The sequence below is a fragment of the Phyllobates terribilis genome, unplaced genomic scaffold (genome assembly GCF_046119375.1).
Source record: "Phyllobates terribilis strain yellow unplaced genomic scaffold, ASM4611937v1 Scaffold_187__1_contigs__length_3656778, whole genome shotgun sequence".
Lineage (NCBI taxonomy): Eukaryota > Metazoa > Chordata > Amphibia > Anura > Dendrobatidae > Phyllobates > Phyllobates terribilis.
In genome coordinates this window covers 2,629,414-2,648,205 of record NW_027362947.1, presented here as the reverse complement: position 1 = coordinate 2,648,205, position 18,792 = coordinate 2,629,414, and the positions used below count along the sequence as shown (strand labels likewise).

The 18,792-nt window shown below is 44.5% G+C and overlaps 8 non-coding genes and 2 pseudogenes across 8 annotated transcripts; all 10 read right to left on the bottom strand.

Moving 5' to 3' along the window:
- Nucleotides 1-1,983: 1,983 nt before the first annotated feature.
- On the bottom strand, nucleotides 1,984-2,174 carry LOC141213083 (U2 spliceosomal RNA). Its single transcript, XR_012282661.1, has one exon. It is a non-coding gene; the product is annotated as a U2 spliceosomal RNA (small nuclear RNA).
- Nucleotides 2,175-3,286: 1,112 nt separating this feature from the next.
- Nucleotides 3,287-3,477, bottom strand: LOC141213116 (U2 spliceosomal RNA). Its single transcript, XR_012282692.1, has one exon. It is a non-coding gene; the product is annotated as a U2 spliceosomal RNA (small nuclear RNA).
- A 1,115-nt stretch (nucleotides 3,478-4,592) lies between these two features.
- LOC141213137 (U2 spliceosomal RNA) lies at nucleotides 4,593-4,774 on the bottom strand. Its single transcript, XR_012282713.1, has one exon. It is a non-coding gene; the product is annotated as a U2 spliceosomal RNA (small nuclear RNA).
- Nucleotides 4,775-5,299: 525 nt separating this feature from the next.
- On the bottom strand, nucleotides 5,300-5,415 carry LOC141213238 (U2 spliceosomal RNA; annotated as a pseudogene).
- A 1,115-nt stretch (nucleotides 5,416-6,530) lies between these two features.
- LOC141213108 (U2 spliceosomal RNA) lies at nucleotides 6,531-6,721 on the bottom strand. Its single transcript, XR_012282685.1, has one exon. It is a non-coding gene; the product is annotated as a U2 spliceosomal RNA (small nuclear RNA).
- A 1,115-nt stretch (nucleotides 6,722-7,836) lies between these two features.
- On the bottom strand, nucleotides 7,837-8,027 carry LOC141212885 (U2 spliceosomal RNA). The gene has a single exon (XR_012282469.1). It is a non-coding gene; the product is annotated as a U2 spliceosomal RNA (small nuclear RNA).
- Nucleotides 8,028-9,142: 1,115 nt separating this feature from the next.
- LOC141213059 (U2 spliceosomal RNA) lies at nucleotides 9,143-9,333 on the bottom strand. Its single transcript, XR_012282637.1, has one exon. It is a non-coding gene; the product is annotated as a U2 spliceosomal RNA (small nuclear RNA).
- A 1,116-nt stretch (nucleotides 9,334-10,449) lies between these two features.
- On the bottom strand, nucleotides 10,450-10,640 carry LOC141213058 (U2 spliceosomal RNA). Its single transcript, XR_012282636.1, has one exon. It is a non-coding gene; the product is annotated as a U2 spliceosomal RNA (small nuclear RNA).
- Nucleotides 10,641-11,752: 1,112 nt separating this feature from the next.
- Nucleotides 11,753-11,928, bottom strand: LOC141213152 (U2 spliceosomal RNA; annotated as a pseudogene).
- Nucleotides 11,929-18,157: 6,229 nt separating this feature from the next.
- LOC141213056 (U2 spliceosomal RNA) lies at nucleotides 18,158-18,348 on the bottom strand. Its single transcript, XR_012282634.1, has one exon. It is a non-coding gene; the product is annotated as a U2 spliceosomal RNA (small nuclear RNA).
- Nucleotides 18,349-18,792: the final 444 nt, after the last annotated feature.

The window sequence follows — 18,792 nt, the reverse complement described above, 5'->3', positions numbered from 1 at the left end:
CCACCCGAACAATTTTCCTTTCCATGCCCGTATTGACGACAAACTCGACAAAAAGTGGGTATACCACTGAAAAAAATATCACCATTTATATTACCCAACTTAAACCTAGCTGGGGGAAGCAACACAGTCCCCTGCTCATCTTCTTTGAAACGGACCAAAAATTTCCACTTCGAAGTCCAAAAACCAAATTCATTATAAATCTTCCCTTTTGGTGTTACTGACAAACAAAAAAACTCCAAAAATGTAAGAACATCCTCTTCGTCCACCAATGGAGAGTACATTTTAACAATGATCCATTTATCTCTAACGGGGAAGTGTGGCATTACACTTATCCCCTCCATTCTTTTATCCTGGCTTGCAGTCATTTTCCTTAGATATCCTTCAAAAAAAACTTTGTCAACAAAAACTATATCATAAACACCCCTCCTGGGGTAGTCCATTATCGCCAACACTTCTTCTGTCTTCAAACCAAAAAGATCCACAAGAACTTAACTCATCACATACCTAAAATCCTTTTGATCTCGAAAGTTCTCCTGAACAACCAAACGAATAGAATTCTGCACCTTAGCGAATTCAGGCACATGATCTTCCTCTCCTTCATGTGATGCTGCAGACATCTTCTTCACAAACAGGTTCTCCTCTTCTCAATAGAAACCTTCAACACCGAAGTGCCAGGTAGATGATCGCCTCCCGTTGCCCGGGGACTAATCCGACTCCCTAATAGCAGCAGGGAGGTGAAGCCCTGCTGAAAAACAGAGCGATCCCCCCAGGCCAAGGAGCCGGGTACCCCGAGCACCTCTCAGCCAAGACCAAGGCAGCAGCCGCTAGATCACTGCACTTGATCTTAGCCAAAAGGCCGAGAAGCGATAACCAGAATTGGTTTCAAACTACGGAGCCACCCAAGGATCCTGAAAAGTCCATTTGTGGAGATGAGCTCCTGGACTCCCGTTAAGAAGACATGTTGTCAACCTCTAGATCCCTTACATGCCTGCACTTTTCGGCTTGCTGCTGCTGCAATCCACGCGTTTTAGATCTGCATAACTCCACCTCTTTAAACACAGCACCTTCACCCCCTGCTGTTCCCACCCGCCTCAACACCGTTGGAAGGGAGGAGAACCAATTAAGGCGGGGGGTGGGGTGGAACGAGCAGCTGTCTACCCTTAGCAGGAGGGCTCCTGATTACATACCTCTCCTGCTGCTGCTGCTGCTGGCTGTCCAGCAGCAGACTGAAGGTGGCTGCTGCTGTGCACAGGTATATAAAGGCTCAGAGCCTATTATGACACGCGCAGCCAGCGTTCCATTGCCACATTCCATCTACTGCAGGCAGGATACCTGGCTGGCTGAATGTCGCTGAGAAGCTCACAGAGACCGCCATAAGCAACAGTTTAACAGAATGCCACAGACTAATCAACCAAACTTTTTGGGTTGGGTTCTCTTTTATAGTCTGCAGGCATTAAATGAAAGAAGTCAGTGTTCCAGCAGAAGGAGACAACGTTTCAGAAAAGGCATTGTAGCAAACCAAAAAAGAAATTTTAAGCGCAGCAGAGTAACCAGCGCACATACCTGTTAGCTCAGGTGAGTTTAAAAGGCTGCTGTTGATAACAAGGGCATTTGCTAAATAGATGGTGTGTGTGCAACAATATACTGAAAGGTCAATTATATTGTGCAGCTTATCTCACCACCTGTAGTTATTTAGGTGAAAGCTCCAAAATGCTTGCCTAATATGTCTGTTTATCCAAAAGGAAGTAAAAAGGGAGAGCTAGAAAGATAGCATTGCATCACATTACATGGCAATGCAATGCACAGTTGCTGAAGTTGAACCAAAATGAGCTTGTAATCTGGCTTCTGCAACTTTGAACATGAAAAATCCAATGAGGAGAAGAAAAGCAAAGCCAAAGAGTCCATCCCAAAATCCAACAAACAAGCAAAATGAACAAAAAACATTGAATTCAATTCTTTCTGATTTTAGAAACTGCATTAAAGAAGGGGTGCACCGGTCCTGGAGATACTGCAATACCAGGTCAATGCGTGGAGTGGACAGAGCAAGCTCTTTTTCCATCTCCCTGTTCTAAAAATCCATTTGATATATGGTCCCCAGATAGGGGACGTATCAGATATTAAACTGATAAGAACAGATACTACACTTGATCTTAGCCAAAAGGCCGAGAAGCGATAACCAGAATTGGTTTCAAACTACGGAGCCACCCAAGGATCCTGAAAAGTCCATTTGTGGAGATGAGCTCCTGGACTCCCGTTAAGAAGACATGTTGTCAACCTCTAGATCCCTTACATGCCTGCACTTTTCGGCTTGCTGCTGCTGCAATCCACGCGTTTTAGATCTGCATAACTCCACCTCTTTAAACACAGCACCTTCACCCCCTGCTGTTCCCACCCGCCTCAACACCGTTGGAAGGGAGGAGAACCAATTAAGGCGGGGGGTGGGGTGGAACGAGCAGCTGTCTACCCTTAGCAGGAGGGCTCCTGATTACATACCTCTCCTGCTGCTGCTGCTGGCTGTCCAGCAGCAGACTGAAGGTGGCTGCTGCTGTGCACAGGTATATAAAGGCTCAGAGCCTATTATGACACGCGCAGCCAGCGTTCCATTGCCACATTCCATCTACTGCAGGCAGGATACCTGGCTGGCTGAATGTCGCTGAGAAGCTCACAGAGACCGCCATAAGCAACAGTTTAACAGAATGCCACAGACTAATCAACCAAACTTTTTGGGTTGGGTTCTCTTTTATAGTCTGCAGGCATTAAATGAAAGAAGTCAGTGTTCCAGCAGAAGGAGACAACGTTTCAGAAAAGGCATTGTAGCAAACCAAAAAAGAAATTTTAAGCGCAGCAGAGTAACCAGCGCACATACCTGTTAGCTCAGGTGAGTTTAAAAGGCTGCTGTTGATAACAAGGGCATTTGCTAAATAGATGGTGTGTGTGCAACAATATACTGAAAGGTCAATTATATTGTGCAGCTTATCTCACCACCTGTAGTTATTTAGGTGAAAGCTCCAAAATGCTTGCCTAATATGTCTGTTTATCCAAAAGGAAGTAAAAAGGGAGAGCTAGAAAGATAGCATTGCATCACATTACATGGCAATGCAATGCACAGTTGCTGAAGTTGAACCAAAATGAGCTTGTAATCTGGCTTCTGCAACTTTGAACATGAAAAATCCAATGAGGAGAAGAAAAGCAAAGCCAAAGAGTCCATCCCAAAATCCGACAAACAAGCAAAATGAACAAAAAACATTGAATTCAATTCTTTCTGATTTTAGAAACTGCATTAAAGAAGGGGTGCACCGGTCCTGGAGATACTGCAATACCACGTCAATGCGTGGAGTGGACAGAGCAAGCTCTTTTTCCATCTCCCTGTTCTAAAAATCCATTTAATATATGGTCCCCAGATAGGGGACGTATCAGATATTAAACTGATAAGAACAGATACTACACTTGATCTTAGCCAAAAGGCCGAGAAGCGATAACCAGAATTGGTTTCAAACTACGGAGCCACCCAAGGATCCTGAAAAGTCCATTTGTGGAGATGAGCTCCTGGACTCCCGTTAAGAAGACATGTTGTCAACCTCTAGATCCCTTACATGCCTGCACTTTTCGGCTTGCTGCTGCTGCAATCCACGCGTTTTAGATCTGCATAACTCCACCTCTTTAAACACAGCACCTTCACCCCCTGCTGTTCCCACCCGCCTCAACACCGTTGGAAGGGAGGAGAACCAATTAAGGCGGGGGGTGGGGTGGAACGAGCAGCTGTCTACCCTTAGCAGGAGGGCTCCTGATTACATACCTCTCCTGCTGCTGCTGCTGCTGGCTGTCCAGCAGCAGACTGAAGGTGGCTGCTGCTGTGCACAGGTATATAAAGGCTCAGAGCCTATTATGACACGCGCAGCCAGCGTTCCATTGCCACATTCCATCTACTGCAGGCAGGATACCTGGCTGGCTGAATGTCGCTGAGAAGCTCACAGAGACCGCCATAAGCAACAGTTTAACAGAATGCCACAGACTAATCAACCAAACTTTTTGGGTTGGGTTCTCTTTTATAGTCTGCAGGCATTAAATGAAAGAAGTCAGTGTTCCAGCAGAAGGAGACAACGTTTCAGAAAAGGCATTGTAGCAAACCAAAAAAGAAATTTTAAGCGCAGCAGAGTAACCAGCGCACATACCTGTTAGCTCAGGTGAGTTTAAAAGGCTGCTGTTGATAACAAGGGCATTTGCTAAATAGATGGTGTGTGTGCAACAATATACTGAAAGGTCAATTATATTGTGCAGCTTATCTCACCACCTGTAGTTATTTAGGTGAAAGCTCCAAAATGCTTACCTAATATGTCTGTTTATCCAAAAGGAAGTAAAAAGGGAGAGCTAGAAAGATAGCATTGCATCACATTACATGGCAATGCAATGCACAGTTGCTGAAGTTGAACCAAAATGAGCTTGTAATCTGGCTTCTGCAACTTTGAACATGAAAAATCCAATGAGGAGAAGAAAAGCAAAGCCAAAGAGTCCATCCCAAAATCCGACAAACAAGCAAAATGAACAAAAAACATTGAATTCAATTCTTTCTGATTTTAGAAACTGCATTAAAGAAGGGGTGCACCGGTCCTGGAGATACTGCAATACCAGGTCAATGCGTGGAGTGGACAGAGCAAGCTCTTTTTCCATCTCCCTGTTCTAAAAATCCATTTAATATATGGTCCCCAGATAGGGGACGTATCAGATATTAAACTGATAAGAACAGATTTTTTGATTGAAGCTGCATCCAAGGCACTGAAAAATGTGACCGAAGTCACACCAAAACAGCGCACGAGGCGAGGATTCATGTGGACCCTTCCCGGAGGAGAGGGTCCCCAATAAACCATCCCCATCCCTCCGAGCCAGAAGGCCACAGCGAGGGTCGGGAATCTCCGATGCTCTCTCTTGCCGAAGCCAGAGAAGAGCCATTTTCGTGCTCCCAGCGTCCAGCTAGGCTGCCACCCTAGTGGAGCTGGAGCCTGTGTTGGTTTCTCAGCCCAAAGCTGACCGGACCTCCGACCGGGTTTATAAAAATTCCCCTTCCTAGCCCGGAGGCCAGGAATAGGGGGTGTTGCTCAGAAAGTATGATTGGCAAAGGTGCGGCGTGCTACGAAGCCCAAGTCTTTCTGGGGTTCCCAGTCCCAGTAAGCTTGGACTCCCACCAGGGCGCCTACTCCTGGGGCACATTGCTCCAAAGCCCTCACACTTACCCAGCCTAGTGACTTCGATCCTGGAGGGCCATGTTTTCCATCAGATGACTCTATGAGCCACCTGGCGTACTAACAAGTGCACCAAACCAGTGTGTAATGTGCATCAATTTACTAGAGCAGCCCAAGGACAAAACCGCCTTTTCAAAAGATACTACACTTGATCTTAGCCAAAAGGCTGAGAAGCGATAACCAGAATTGGTTTCAAACTACGGAGCCACCCAAGGATCCTGAAAAGTCCATTTGTGGAGATGAGCTCCTGGACTCCCGTTAAGAAGACATGTTGTCAACCTCTAGATCCCTTACATGCCTGCACTTTTCGGCTTGCTGCTGCTGCAATCCACGCGTTTTAGATCTGCATAACTCCACCTCTTTAAACACAGCACCTTCACCCCCTGCTGTTCCCACCCGCCTCAACACCGTTGGAAGGGAGGAGAACCAATTAAGGCGGGGGGTGGGGTGGAACGAGCAGCTGTCTACCCTTAGCAGGAGGGCTCCTGATTACATACCTCTCCTGCTGCTGCTGCTGCTGGCTGTCCAGCAGCAGACTGAAGGTGGCTGCTGCTGTGCACAGGTATATAAAGGCTCAGAGCCTATTATGACACGCGCAGCCAGCGTTCCATTGCCACATTCCATCTACTGCAGGCAGGATACCTGGCTGGCTGAATGTCGCTGAGAAGCTCACAGAGACCGCCATAAGCAACAGTTTAACAGAATGCCACAGACTAATCAACCAAACTTTTTGGGTTGGGTTCTCTTTTATAGTCTGCAGGCATTAAATGAAAGAAGTCAGTGTTCCAGCAGAAGGAGACAACGTTTCAGAAAAGGCATTGTAGCAAACCAAAAAAGAAATTTTAAGCGCAGCAGAGTAACCAGCGCACATACCTGTTAGCTCAGGTGAGTTTAAAAGGCTGCTGTTGATAACAAGGGCATTTGCTAAATAGATGGTGTGTGTGCAACAATATACTGAAAGGTCAATTATATTGTGCAGCTTATCTCACCACCTGTAGTTATTTAGGTGAAAGATCCAAAATGCTTGCCTAATATGTCTGTTTATCCAAAAGGAAGTAAAAAGGGAGAGCTAGAAAGATAGCATTGCATCACATTACATGGCAATGCAATGCACAGTTGCTGAAGTTGAACCAAAATGAGCTTGTAATCTGGCTTCTGCAACTTTGAACATGAAAAATCCAATGAGGAGAAGAAAAGCAAAGCCAAAGAGTCCATCCCAAAATCCGACAAACAAGCAAAATGAACAAAAAACATTGAATTCAATTCTTTCTGATTTTAGAAACTGCATTAAAGAAGGGGTGCACCGGTCCTGGAGATACTGCAATACCAGGTCAATGCGTGGAGTGGACAGAGCAAGCTCTTTTTCCATCTCCCTGTTCTCAAAATCCATTTAATATATGGTCCCCAGATAGGGGACGTATCAGATATTAAACTGATAAGAACAGATACTACACTTGATCTTAGCCAAAAGGCCGAGAAGCGATAACCAGAATTGGTTTCAAACTACGGAGCCACCCAAGGATCCTGAAAAGTCCATTTGTGGAGATGAGCTCCTGGACTCCCGTTAAGAAGACATGTTGTCAACCTCTAGATCCCTTACATGCCTGCACTTTTCGGCTTGCTGCTGCTGCAATCCACGCGTTTTAGATCTGCATAACTCCACCTCTTTAAACACAGCACCTTCACCCCCTGCTGTTCCCACCCACCTCAACACCGTTGGAAGGGAGGAGAACCAATTAAGGCGGGGGGTGGGGTGGAACGAGCAGCTGTCTACCCTTAGCAGGAGGGCTCCTGATTACATACCTCTCCTGCTGCTGCTGCTGCTGGCTGTCCAGCAGCAGACTGAAGGTGGCTGCTGCTGTGCACAGGTATATAAAGGCTCAGAGCCTATTATGACACGCGCAGCCAGCGTTCCATTGCCACATTCCATCTACTGCAGGCAGGATACCTGGCTGGCTGAATGTCGCTGAGAAGCTCACAGAGACCGCCATAAGCAACAGTTTAACAGAATGCCACAGACTAATCAACCAAACTTTTTGGGTTGGGTTCTCTTTTATAGTCTGCAGGCATTAAATGAAAGAAGTCAGTGTTCCAGCAGAAGGAGACAACGTTTCAGAAAAGGCATTGTAGCAAACCAAAAAAGAAATTTTAAGCGCAGCAGAGTAACCAGCGCACATACCTGTTAGCTCAGGTGAGTTTAAAAGGCTGCTGTTGATAACAAGGGCATTTGCTAAATAGATGGTGTGTGTGCAACAATATACTGAAAGGTCAATTATATTGTGCAGCTTATCTCACCACCTGTAGTTATTTAGGTGAAAGCTCCAAAATGCTTGCCTAATATGTCTGTTTATCCAAAAGGAAGTAAAAAGGGAGAGCTAGAAAGATAGCATTGCATCACATTACATGGCAATGCAATGCACAGTTGCTGAAGTTGAACCAAAATGAGCTTGTAATCTGGCTTCTGCAACTTTGAACATGAAAAATCCAATGAGGAGAAGAAAAGCAAAGCCAAAGAGTCCATCCCAAAATCCGACAAACAAGCAAAATGAACAAAAAACATTGAATTCAATTCTTTCTGATTTTAGAAACTGCATTAAAGAAGGGGTGCACCGCTCCTGGAGATACTGCAATACCAGGTCAATGCGTGGAGTGGACAGAGCAAGCTCTTTTTCCATCTCCCTGTTCTAAAAATCCATTTAATATATGGTCCCCAGATAGGGGACGTATCAGATATTAAACTGATAAGAACAGATACTACACTTGATCTTAGCCAAAAGGCCGAGAAGCGATAACCAGAATTGGTTTCAAACTACGGAGCCACCCAAGGATCCTGAAAAGTCCATTTGTGGAGATGAGCTCCTGGACTCCCGTTAAGAAGACATGTTGTCAACCTCTAGATCCCTTACATGCCTGCACTTTTCGGCTTGCTGCTGCTGCAATCCACGCGTTTTAGATCTGCATAACTCCACCTCTTTAAACACAGCACCTTCACCCCCTGCTGTTCCCACCCGCCTCAACACCGTTGGAAGGGAGGAGAACCAATTAAGGCGGGGGGTGGGGTGGAACGAGCAGCTGTCTACCCTTAGCAGGAGGGCTCCTGATTACATACCTCTCCTGCTGCTGCTGCTGCTGGCTGTCCAGCAGCAGACTGAAGGTGGCTGCTGCTGTGCACAGGTATATAAAGGCTCAGAGCCTATTATGACACGCGCAGCCAGCGTTCCATTGCCACATTCCATCTACTGCAGGCAGGATACCTGGCTGGCTGAATGTCGCTGAGAAGCTCACAGAGACCGCCATAAGCAACAGTTTAACAGAATGCCACAGACTAATCAACCAAACTTTTTGGGTTGGGTTCTCTTTTATAGTCTGCAGGCATTAAATGAAAGAAGTCAGTGTTCCAGCAGAAGGAGACAACGTTTCAGAAAAGGCATTGTAGCAAACCAAAAAAGAAATTTTAAGCGCAGCAGAGTAACCAGCGCACATACCTGTTAGCTCAGGTGAGTTTAAAAGGCTGCTGTTGATAACAAGGGCATTTGCTAAATAGATGGTGTGTGTGCAACAATATACTGAAAGGTCAATTATATTGTGCAGCTTATCTCACCACCTGTAGTTATTTAGGTGAAAGCTCCAAAATGCTTGCCTAATATGTCTGTTTATCCAAAAGGAAGTAAAAAGGGAGAGCTAGAAAGATAGCATTGCATCACATTACATGGCAATGCAATGCACAGTTGCTGAAGTTGAACCAAAATGAGCTTGTAATCTGGCTTCTGCAACTTTGAACATGAAAAATCCAATGAGGAGAAGAAAAGCAAAGCCAAAGAGTCCATCCCAAAATCCGACAAACAAGCAAAATGAACAAAAAACATTGAATTCAATTCTTTCTGATTTTAGAAACTGCATTAAAGAAGGGGTGCACCGGTCCTGGAGATACTGCAATACCAGGTCAATGCGTGGAGTGGACAGAGCAAGCTCTTTTTCCATCTCCCTGTTCTAAAAATCCATTTAATATATGGTCCCCAGATAGGGGACGTATCAGATATTAAACTGATAAGAACAGATACTACACTTGATCTTAGCCAAAAGGCCGAGAAGCGATAACCAGAATTGGTTTCAAACTACGGAGCCACCCAAGGATCCTGAAAAGTCCATTTGTGGAGATGAGCTCCTGGACTCCCGTTAAGAAGACATGTTGTCAACCTCTAGATCCCTTACATGCCTGCACTTTTCGGCTTGCTGCTGCTGCAATCCACGCGTTTTAGATCTGCATAACTCCACCTCTTTAAACACAGCACCTTCACCCCCTGCTGTTCCCACCCGCCTCAACACCGTTGGAAGGGAGGAGAACCAATTAAGGCGGGGGGGTGGGGTGGAACGAGCAGCTGTCTACCCTTAGCAGGAGGGCTCCTGATTACATACCTCTCCTGCTGCTGCTGCTGCTGGCTGTCCAGCAGCAGACTGAAGGTGGCTGCTGCTGTGCACAGGTATATAAAGGCTCAGAGCCTATTATGACACGCGCAGCCAGCGTTCCATTGCCACATTCCATCTACTGCAGGCAGGATACCTGGCTGGCTGAATGTCGCTGAGAAGCTCACAGAGACCGCCATAAGCAACAGTTTAACAGAATGCCACAGACTAATCAACCAAACTTTTTGGGTTGGGTTCTCTTTTATAGTCTGCAGGCATTAAATGAAAGAAGTCAGTGTTCCAGCAGAAGGAGACAACGTTTCAGAAAAGGCATTGTAGCAAACCAAAAAAGAAATTTTAAGCGCAGCAGAGTAACCAGCGCACATACCTGTTAGCTCAGGTGAGTTTAAAAGGCTGCTGTTGATAACAAGGGCATTTGCTAAATAGATGGTGTGTGTGCAACAATATACTGAAAGGTCAATTATATTGTGCAGCTTATCTCACCACCTGTAGTTATTTAGGTGAAAGCTCCAAAATGCTTGCCTAATATGTCTGTTTATCCAAAAGGAAGTAAAAAGGGAGAGCTAGAAAGATAGCATTGCATCACATTACATGGCAATGCAATGCACAGTTGCTGAAGTTGAACCAAAATGAGCTTGTAATCTGGCTTCTGCAACTTTGAACATGAAAAATCCAATGAGGAGAAGAAAAGCAAAGCCAAAGAGTCCATCCCAAAATCCGACAAACAAGCAAAATGAACAAAAAACATTGAATTCAATTCTTTCTGATTTTAGAAACTGCATTAAAGAAGGGGTGCACCGGTCCTGGAGATACTGCAATACCAGGTCAATGCGTGGAGTGGACAGAGCAAGCTCTTTTTCCATCTCCCTGTTCTAAAAATCCATTTAATATATGGTCCCCAGATAGGGGACGTATCAGATATTAAACTGATAAGAACAGATACTACACTTGATCTTAGCCAAAAGGCCGAGAAGCGATAACCAGAATTGGTTTCAAACTACGGAGCCACCCAAGGATCCTGAAAAGTCCATTTGTGGAGATGAGCTCCTGGACTCCCGTTAAGAAGACATGTTGTCAACCTCTAGATCCCTTACATGCCTGCACTTTTCGGCTTGCTGCTGCTGCAATCCACGCGTTTTAGATCTGCATAACTCCACCTCTTTAAACACAGCACCTTCACCCCCTGCTGTTCCCACCCGCCTCAACACCGTTGGAAGGGAGGAGAACCAATTAAGGCGGGGGGTGGGGTGGAACGAGCAGCTGTCTACCCTTAGCAGGAGGGCTCCTGATTACATACCTCTCCTGCTGCTGCTGCTGGCTGTCCAGCAGCAGACTGAAGGTGGCTGCTGCTGTGCACAGGTATATAAAGGCTCAGAGCCTATTATGACATGCGCAGCCAGCGTTCCATTGCCACATTCCATCTACTGCAGGCAGGATACCTGGCTGGCTGAATGTGGCTGAGAAGCTCACAGAGACCGCCATAAGCAACAGTTTAACAGAATGCCACAGACTAATCAACCAAACTTTTTGGGTTGGGTTCTCTTTTATAGTCTGCAGGCATTAAATGAAAGAAGTCAGTGTTCCAGCAGAAGGAGACAACGTTTCAGAAAAGGCATTGTAGCAAACCAAAAAAGAAATTTTAAGCGCAGCAGAGTAACCAGCGCACATACCTGTTAGCTCAGGTGAGTTTAAAAGGCTGCTGTTGATAACAAGGGCATTTGCTAAATAGATGGTGTGTGTGCAACAATATACTGAAAGGTCAATTATATTGTGCAGCTTATCTCACCACCTGTAGTTATTTAGGTGAAAGCTCCAAAATGCTTGCCTAATATGTCTGTTTATCCAAAAGGAAGTAAAAAGGGAGAGCTAGAAAGATAGCATTGCATCACATTACATGGCAATGCAATGCACAGTTGCTGAAGTTGAACCAAAATGAGCTTGTAATCTGGCTTCTGCAACTTTGAACATGAAAAATCCAATGAGGAGAAGAAAAGCAAAGCCAAAGAGTCCATCCCAAAATCCGACAAACAAGCAAAATGAACAAAAAACATTGAATTCAATTCTTTCTGATTTTAGAAACTGCATTAAAGAAGGGGTGCACCGGTCCTGGAGATACTGCAATACCAGGTCAATGCGTGGAGTGGACAGAGCAAGCTCTTTTTCCATCTCCCTGTTCTAAAAATCCATTTAATATATGGTCCCCAGATAGGGGACGTATCAGATATTAAACTGATAAGAACAGATTTTGCGTTTATATTTAAAATATCGTAGTCTTTATCTTTTCTTCAGAGCTTTAAAATAACATCTTCCATAGGTGATAGTTCCATATACTCAGGGCTCTTTTCTTTCCAAGCTTCTTCATATCCATTAGGTAGTACATATAAATTTCACTTAATGCCAGTCTTATACAATCCTTGACTTCTATATAGTCTCTTTTAAACAACAATATGTTTCTGGTCTTCCATAGAGCACTTTTAACACAACTCAAAGTGCACCATAAAACTCTCTCTTTTTCTTTCGTCATGTTTGGTAAAATCCCATATAAAACCACTTCATGGCTTAAAAAATTAAGACCAGATAAAAATTTTAAAAGCTCACCACAGTCTTTCCACACTTGCTGTGCAAAATCACAATTCCAAATAAGGTGCATAGTAGTCTCATCATTATTGCACTGATGCCTCGGGCAGGTTTGTATAGTGCTAAGTCTTCTTTTATACTGGAAATCACGAGTCGGTAAACATTCCTGCACAATCATCCAAGCTAAGTCTTTATGTTGATTCATCAGGTAAGGTGCATTTGTTAAATTCCATATTTTAGTGACTCTGCTATATGAATAATGGCTTATGGGCGTCAAAGTTTCTTTCTTTTTTAATTGCTGCAGCAGCTTCCTTGCATTCTTCAATGTCTCCATCTCAAAAGAATCTAGGCCATATAATCTGATAACTTTCTCCAGGATGGCATATTGTTGTGGAGGTGATAACAACACTGGGCTTGTTAAAGAAATGGATATCCACTTTCGCCTCCTAAAAATGTGGCCAGCTGCATATCTTAAAAAATGTGCCCAAGGGCTTGAAGCAAACATATATTTAAAATAGAGGCTAAAAAACTTTGAGTATAAAAACAGTTTGACGTTGGGAACATCCTTACCACCAAGGTGGTGCATCTTGTACATTGTTTCTCTCTTCACCTTTTCGAACTTAGAGTTCCACACAAATTCAAACAGCATTCTCTGTAATCTTCTCGCTGTAAGGTCACTTGGGGGATAAACATAACTGAGATATAACATGACAGGAAGCAGAAGGGCCTTAATAATTAAAACTTTACCTTCGATTGTTAATTTTCTTAATTTCCAAAAGTCAATCTTCTTTTGTATTTTGTCCCTTACTCCATCCCAGCTCTTCATTCCATCATTCTGTCGATCAAAAATCACGCCCAGAATTTTAATCTTCTCTGACTGCATCGGGAGATCAGGGATGGACACATCCGCCCAATTGCCACGGACAAAACAATCACATTTCTCAATGTTTAACTTAAAACCTGAGGCTTCACAAAAAAAATTGGTCGTTCTTATAGCTCTCCTGAGAGCGGCAGGTGATGAACAAAAAATAGTAATATCATCCATGTAGCCCATTACCTTCACATCTCTTCCATGTCCTCCAGGGATAGGGACACCTTTAATCACTTTATCCTCTCGTAGCATAGATAAAAGAGGCTCTATTGCACATATAAATAGCACTGGGGACAAAGGGCAGCCTTGCTTCACACCTGAATGCAAAAACACTTCATTAGACAAAAATCCATTGATTAAAATTTTACTAAAAGAGTTCTTATATAAAAGTGCCACTTGCTTGATAAAAATTTCAGGGAAGCCCATTTTTTTTAAAACCAACCATAAAAAACAATGAGAGACACGATCAAAAGCCTTTTGAAAATCCAACGATAAAATTGCTAAGTCTTGCTTCCTGGATTGCTGGTACCATATGACATCGCGGATGGTATTGAGATGCTCCGCAACTCCTCTTCCTGGCACCCCACATACCTGGTCTTCATAAATAACTTTGGATAAAACTTTTTTAAAACGGTTCACTAAAATTTTGGACATCAACTTGTAATCAACATTCAACAGTGTGATTGGTCTCCAGTTTGCCAGATGGGATTTGGCTCCTTTTTTAAAAATCAGGGAGACCAGACCACTTCTCCAAGATATAGGCAGGATATCACACTTAAAAGCTTCTTTGATTACTAAAAACAAGTCGGGTTTTAAAAAATTCCAAAATTCACGATAAAATTCAACAGGCAAACCGTCAGAACCAGGGGTTTTCCCATAGGAAAAACTTTTGATAGCAGCATCTACTTCCGACAAGGTGACTTCAGTGCATAACAATTCTTGGTCTTCGCGGCTCAGACTATTTTTTAATGAATTAAGGGCATCTTCAGTAAAAGACTGGTCTATAGTTTTCTCATTAAAAAGCTGCTGATAAAACTGGTGAGCTTGGTTGAGCATACCTTCAGTTGTAGTTTCACCCTCTAATTCTGTTATCATTTCCTTAGCAGCAACTACTTTTTTAAAAAAAAATCTTGAGCACTTTTCATTTTTCTCCATCACTTCAATTTTTGAGTTATAAATTATTTCCTTACCCTTCGACTCTATACTCTTTTTAATTTCTTTTTTTGTTGCTTCAATTAAATCGTCCATTTCAAGTCCCACATCTCTTAGTTGATAACAGGTCTGCAATTTAGTAATAAGCCTTTTATGCCAAGCGGACTTTTCTCTTGCATTGGCTATGCTGACCTTGATAAAAAAACTTTTTATCTTCATCTTGCTGTATTCCCACCATTCTAGCAGAGTTAAAAATTTTTGTTGTTTTGTTTTTAAATAATTAAAAAACGCTTTAAAATCTGTTCTTACCTTAGGATCTTGTAACAATGTTGTATTTAGCCTCCAAACTCCTCTTGCCTTGACAAGCCCAGGTAATTCTAACTCTGATAGCAACATCTTATGATCTGAAAAAATGTTTGGGATTAAGACAACAGATTTGACATTCACATATTGGGACATGAAAATAAAATCAATACGAGATTTAGAAGAAGAGTTCTCCCAAGTATAACCGGGATCATTACTACGGATCTCTTTCCAGGAGTCTCTAAGAAAAAAATCAGTTAACAAATCCTTTAGTTGTTTCTCTGTTTTGTCTTTTTTAGGAACGGTGGAACTCCCGCTTCTCCCTTCACCAGGCAAGACACAATTGAAATCCCCACAGAACATCAGAGGCGATGAACCAGGTAGGTAATATTGCACATCTTCAAACAACTGATGTCTCTCTTCCTTCACCGGAGAAGCATAAATGTTCAAAAGTCTAAAGTCCACACCTTTAAAACTAATATTTAAGAAAAGAGCACGTCCAGAAGAAATGTCCACAAAAGAGTTGATTTTAAAGTCATGCGACCTAAACAGCACTCCAATGCCAGAGGAACGATTTTCATTATCTCCGGACCAGATAGAGGGCCCATGAGGCCAATCTTTTCTTAAATCTGCATAATTCATATCAAAGTCAATGTTACATTCTTGCAAACAAAAGACATCACAGTCCACTGTTGACAGGTAGGAAAACAAAGCAGCCCTTCTTGTAGAGCCCCTTATACTCCTCACATTGAGCGAGGCTACTTTAATTGATGAGGTCATGATAGGATAGTTCAGGTCACACTACTGTCAGAATCAGACATAAAGCCCACCGATGTTAACGGGCTCTGCACTTCTGAGTCCGAAAAAGAAATGTTTATAGGGTCTGAAGGCCTTGTCTCCTCAGGAGGGGCAGCGGGAGCCATTGGCTTGTATTGCAGAAGACTTGGTTTTAATGGACACTTCTTGGAAGTCTCCCTGGCCACATTCTCATCAGACCTATCATCTGTTTTCCTTTTCCTACGAGTTTCCAGCTCCATTGCTTCTTCCTCCGAGCTAAATGTCCCGATTTCAGCAGAGGGACTCCCCTCCACCACCATATCACCCGGATCAGAATCAGCAGCCCAGTCCTTAGATGAAGCTTCCCTCCTCTCAGGACGGACAGGTTTCTCAGCTGGAGGTTTCTGCATAGACGTGGGCTTATGCGCAGCAGGAATAGGAGAACTGGCAGGTTTTCCCTGCGCAGCAGGCACTGAAGTGCTTGTGGACCCGCCTACAGGGGGTTGTGTTCGCACAGTAGATACAGGAGCACTGGTGGGACCCCCCTTAGCAGCAGGAGCAGGAGGGTTGGTTGGCTTCCTCTGTGCAGCAGGTGCAGACGTACCACCTGATGTACTAGCAGGCTTGGTCTGTGGAGCAGGTACTGGAGAGCTAGAAGACTGCCCCCGCGCTGTAGACGCACCCGCAGGAGCAGGAACAGCAGAGGGTTGCCTCTGCCCCCCGGGAGCAGATGGAGGCACACGGGCAGGTTGCTTTGCCAGCGTTTCAGCATAGGTTTCCGCCTTTTTCTTCAAAGGACACTCCCGGAAGGAGTGACCTGGGACCCGGCAGATGTTGCACACCATCTCATTGGTACAGTCCATTTTGGCATGTCCATGCTTGTAGCACTTCTTACAGATTGCCACCTCCTCCTTGCAGTTCTCATAAGTGTGACCGAAACACATGCATTTCCGGCAGAAGAGGGGCATGTCCGGGTAGAAGAGGCGCCCCCGCTCCCTACCGATCAGGAAACTTGACGGAGGATGACGCTGACCACCAATGCCATTTGGATCTTCACAAAATTTAACAAAAAATTTATGCTTTCCCGTCCAGAGGTTTTCCTCATTCATGACCTTGTGGGAATACCGCAGTTCTGGGAAATAGTTTTGAAGAAAGCAAATAATATTAACTAAGGGAACATGAGGGTTGCTCATCTGAACCACGAGCGGCTTCTCTCCACCGGAGTAAAGGATGACAAAGGTGAGTCCTTTAAGATCCTCATCTGAAAGGTGCAGGTGAATCTGGCGGAAGAGGTTCTGGCACGCATACTCCGACTCCAGAGTCAAAGTGAAGGAACCGGGGCGATCTTGAAGGGCCAGGATGTCTTCCCTCTTTACTCCTAGGATCTCCAGCAGCACTCTCCTCACGAAAAACTTCAAGGTCATCTTCTCCTTGGATGCATCGTCCACTTCGATCTTGAAAGAGTTCTTGATGCGAAGGTCACCAGCTCTGGCATAGCGCACTGCGGCCGCTACTGCTGATGCCATCTTCAAAAGGTAGATAGGGTCGATCGCCTTCTTGGTTTCTTTGCGTATCTGCCCCCTAAAGCAGCATGAGGCTTAAGACGGCTTTTACACCGCCGATGCCTCAAGGCCAAGGGCACGATTGGCTTAGAATCCTTCTGGCAAGATGTGGTATCTTAGCCAAAAGGCCGAGAAGCGATAACCAGAATTGGTTTCAAACTACGGAGCCACCCAAGGATCCTGAAAAGTCCATTTGTGGAGATGAGCTCCTGGACTCCCGTTAAGAAGACATGTTGTCAACCTCTAGATCCCTTACATGCCTGCACTTTTCGGCTTGCTGCTGCTGCAATCCACGCGTTTTAGATCTGCATAACTCCACCTCTTTAAACACAGCACCTTCACCCCCTGCTGTTCCCACCCGCCTCAACACCGTTGGAAGGGAGGAGAACCAATTAAGGCGGGGGGTGGGGTGGAACGAGCAGCTGTCTACCCTTAGCAGGAGGGCTCCTGATTACATACCTCTCCTGCTGCTGCTGCTGCTGGCTGTCCAGCAGCAGACTGAAGGTGGCTGCTGCTGTGCACAGGTATATAAAGGCTCAGAGCCTATTATGACACGCGCAGCCAGCGTTCCATTGCCACATTCCATCTACTGCAGGCAGGATACCTGGCTGGCTGAATGTCGCTGAGAAGCTCAGAGACCGCCATAAGCAACAGTTTAACAGAATGCCACAGACTAATCAACCAAACTTTTTGGGTTGGGTTCTCTTTTATAGTCTGCAGGCATTAAATGAAAGAAGTCAGTGTTCCAGCAGAAGGAGACAACGTTTCAGAAAAGGCATTGTAGCAAACCAAAAAAGAAATTTTAAGCGCAGCAGAGTAACCAGCGCACATACCTGTTAGCTCAGGTGAGTTTAAAAGGCTGCTGTTGATAACAAGGGCATTTGCTAAATAGATGGTGTGTGTGCAACAATATACTGAAAGGTCAATTATATTGTGCAGCTTATCTCACCACCTGTAGTTATTTAGGTGAAAGCTCCAAAATGCTTGCCTAATATGTCTGTTTATCCAAAAGGAAGTAAAAAGGGAGAGCTAGAAAGATAGCATTGCATCACATTACATGGCAATGCAATGCACAGTTGCTGAAGTTGAACCAAAATGAGCTTGTAATCTGGCTTCTGCAACTTTGAACATGAAAAATCCAATGAGGAGAAGAAAAGCAAAGCCAAAGAGTCCATCCCAAAATCCGACAAACAAGCAAAATGAACAAAAAACATTGAATTCAATTCTTTCTGATTTTAGAAACTGCATTAAAGAAGGGGTGCACCGGTCCTGGAGATACTGCAATACCAGGTCAATGCGTGGAGTGGACAGAGCAAGCTCTTTTTCCATCTCCCTGTTCTAAAAATCCATTTAATATATGGTCCCCAGATAGGGGACGTATCAGATATTAAACTGATAAGAACAGATACTACACTTGATCTTAGCCAAAAGGCCGAGAAGCGATAACCAGAATTGGTTTCAAACTACGGAGCCACCCAAGGATCCTGAAAAGTCCATTTGTGGAGATGAGCTCCTGGACTCCCGTTAAGAAGACATGTTGTCAACCTCTAGATCCCTTACATGCCTGCACTTTTCGGCTTGCTGCTGCTGCAATCCACGCGTTTTAGATCTGCATAACTCCACCTCTTTAAACACAGCACCTTCACCCCCTGCTGTTCCCACCCGCCTCAACACCGTTGGAAGGGAGGAGAACCAATTAAGGCGGGGGGTGGGGTGGAACGAGCAGCTGTCTACCCTTAGCAGGAGGGCTCCTGATTACATACCTCTCCTGCTGCTGCTGCTGCTGGCTGTCCAGCAGCAGACTGAAGGTGGCTGCTGCTGTGCACAGGTATATAAAGGCTCAGAGCCTATTATGACACGCGCAGCCAGCGTTCCATTGCCACATTCC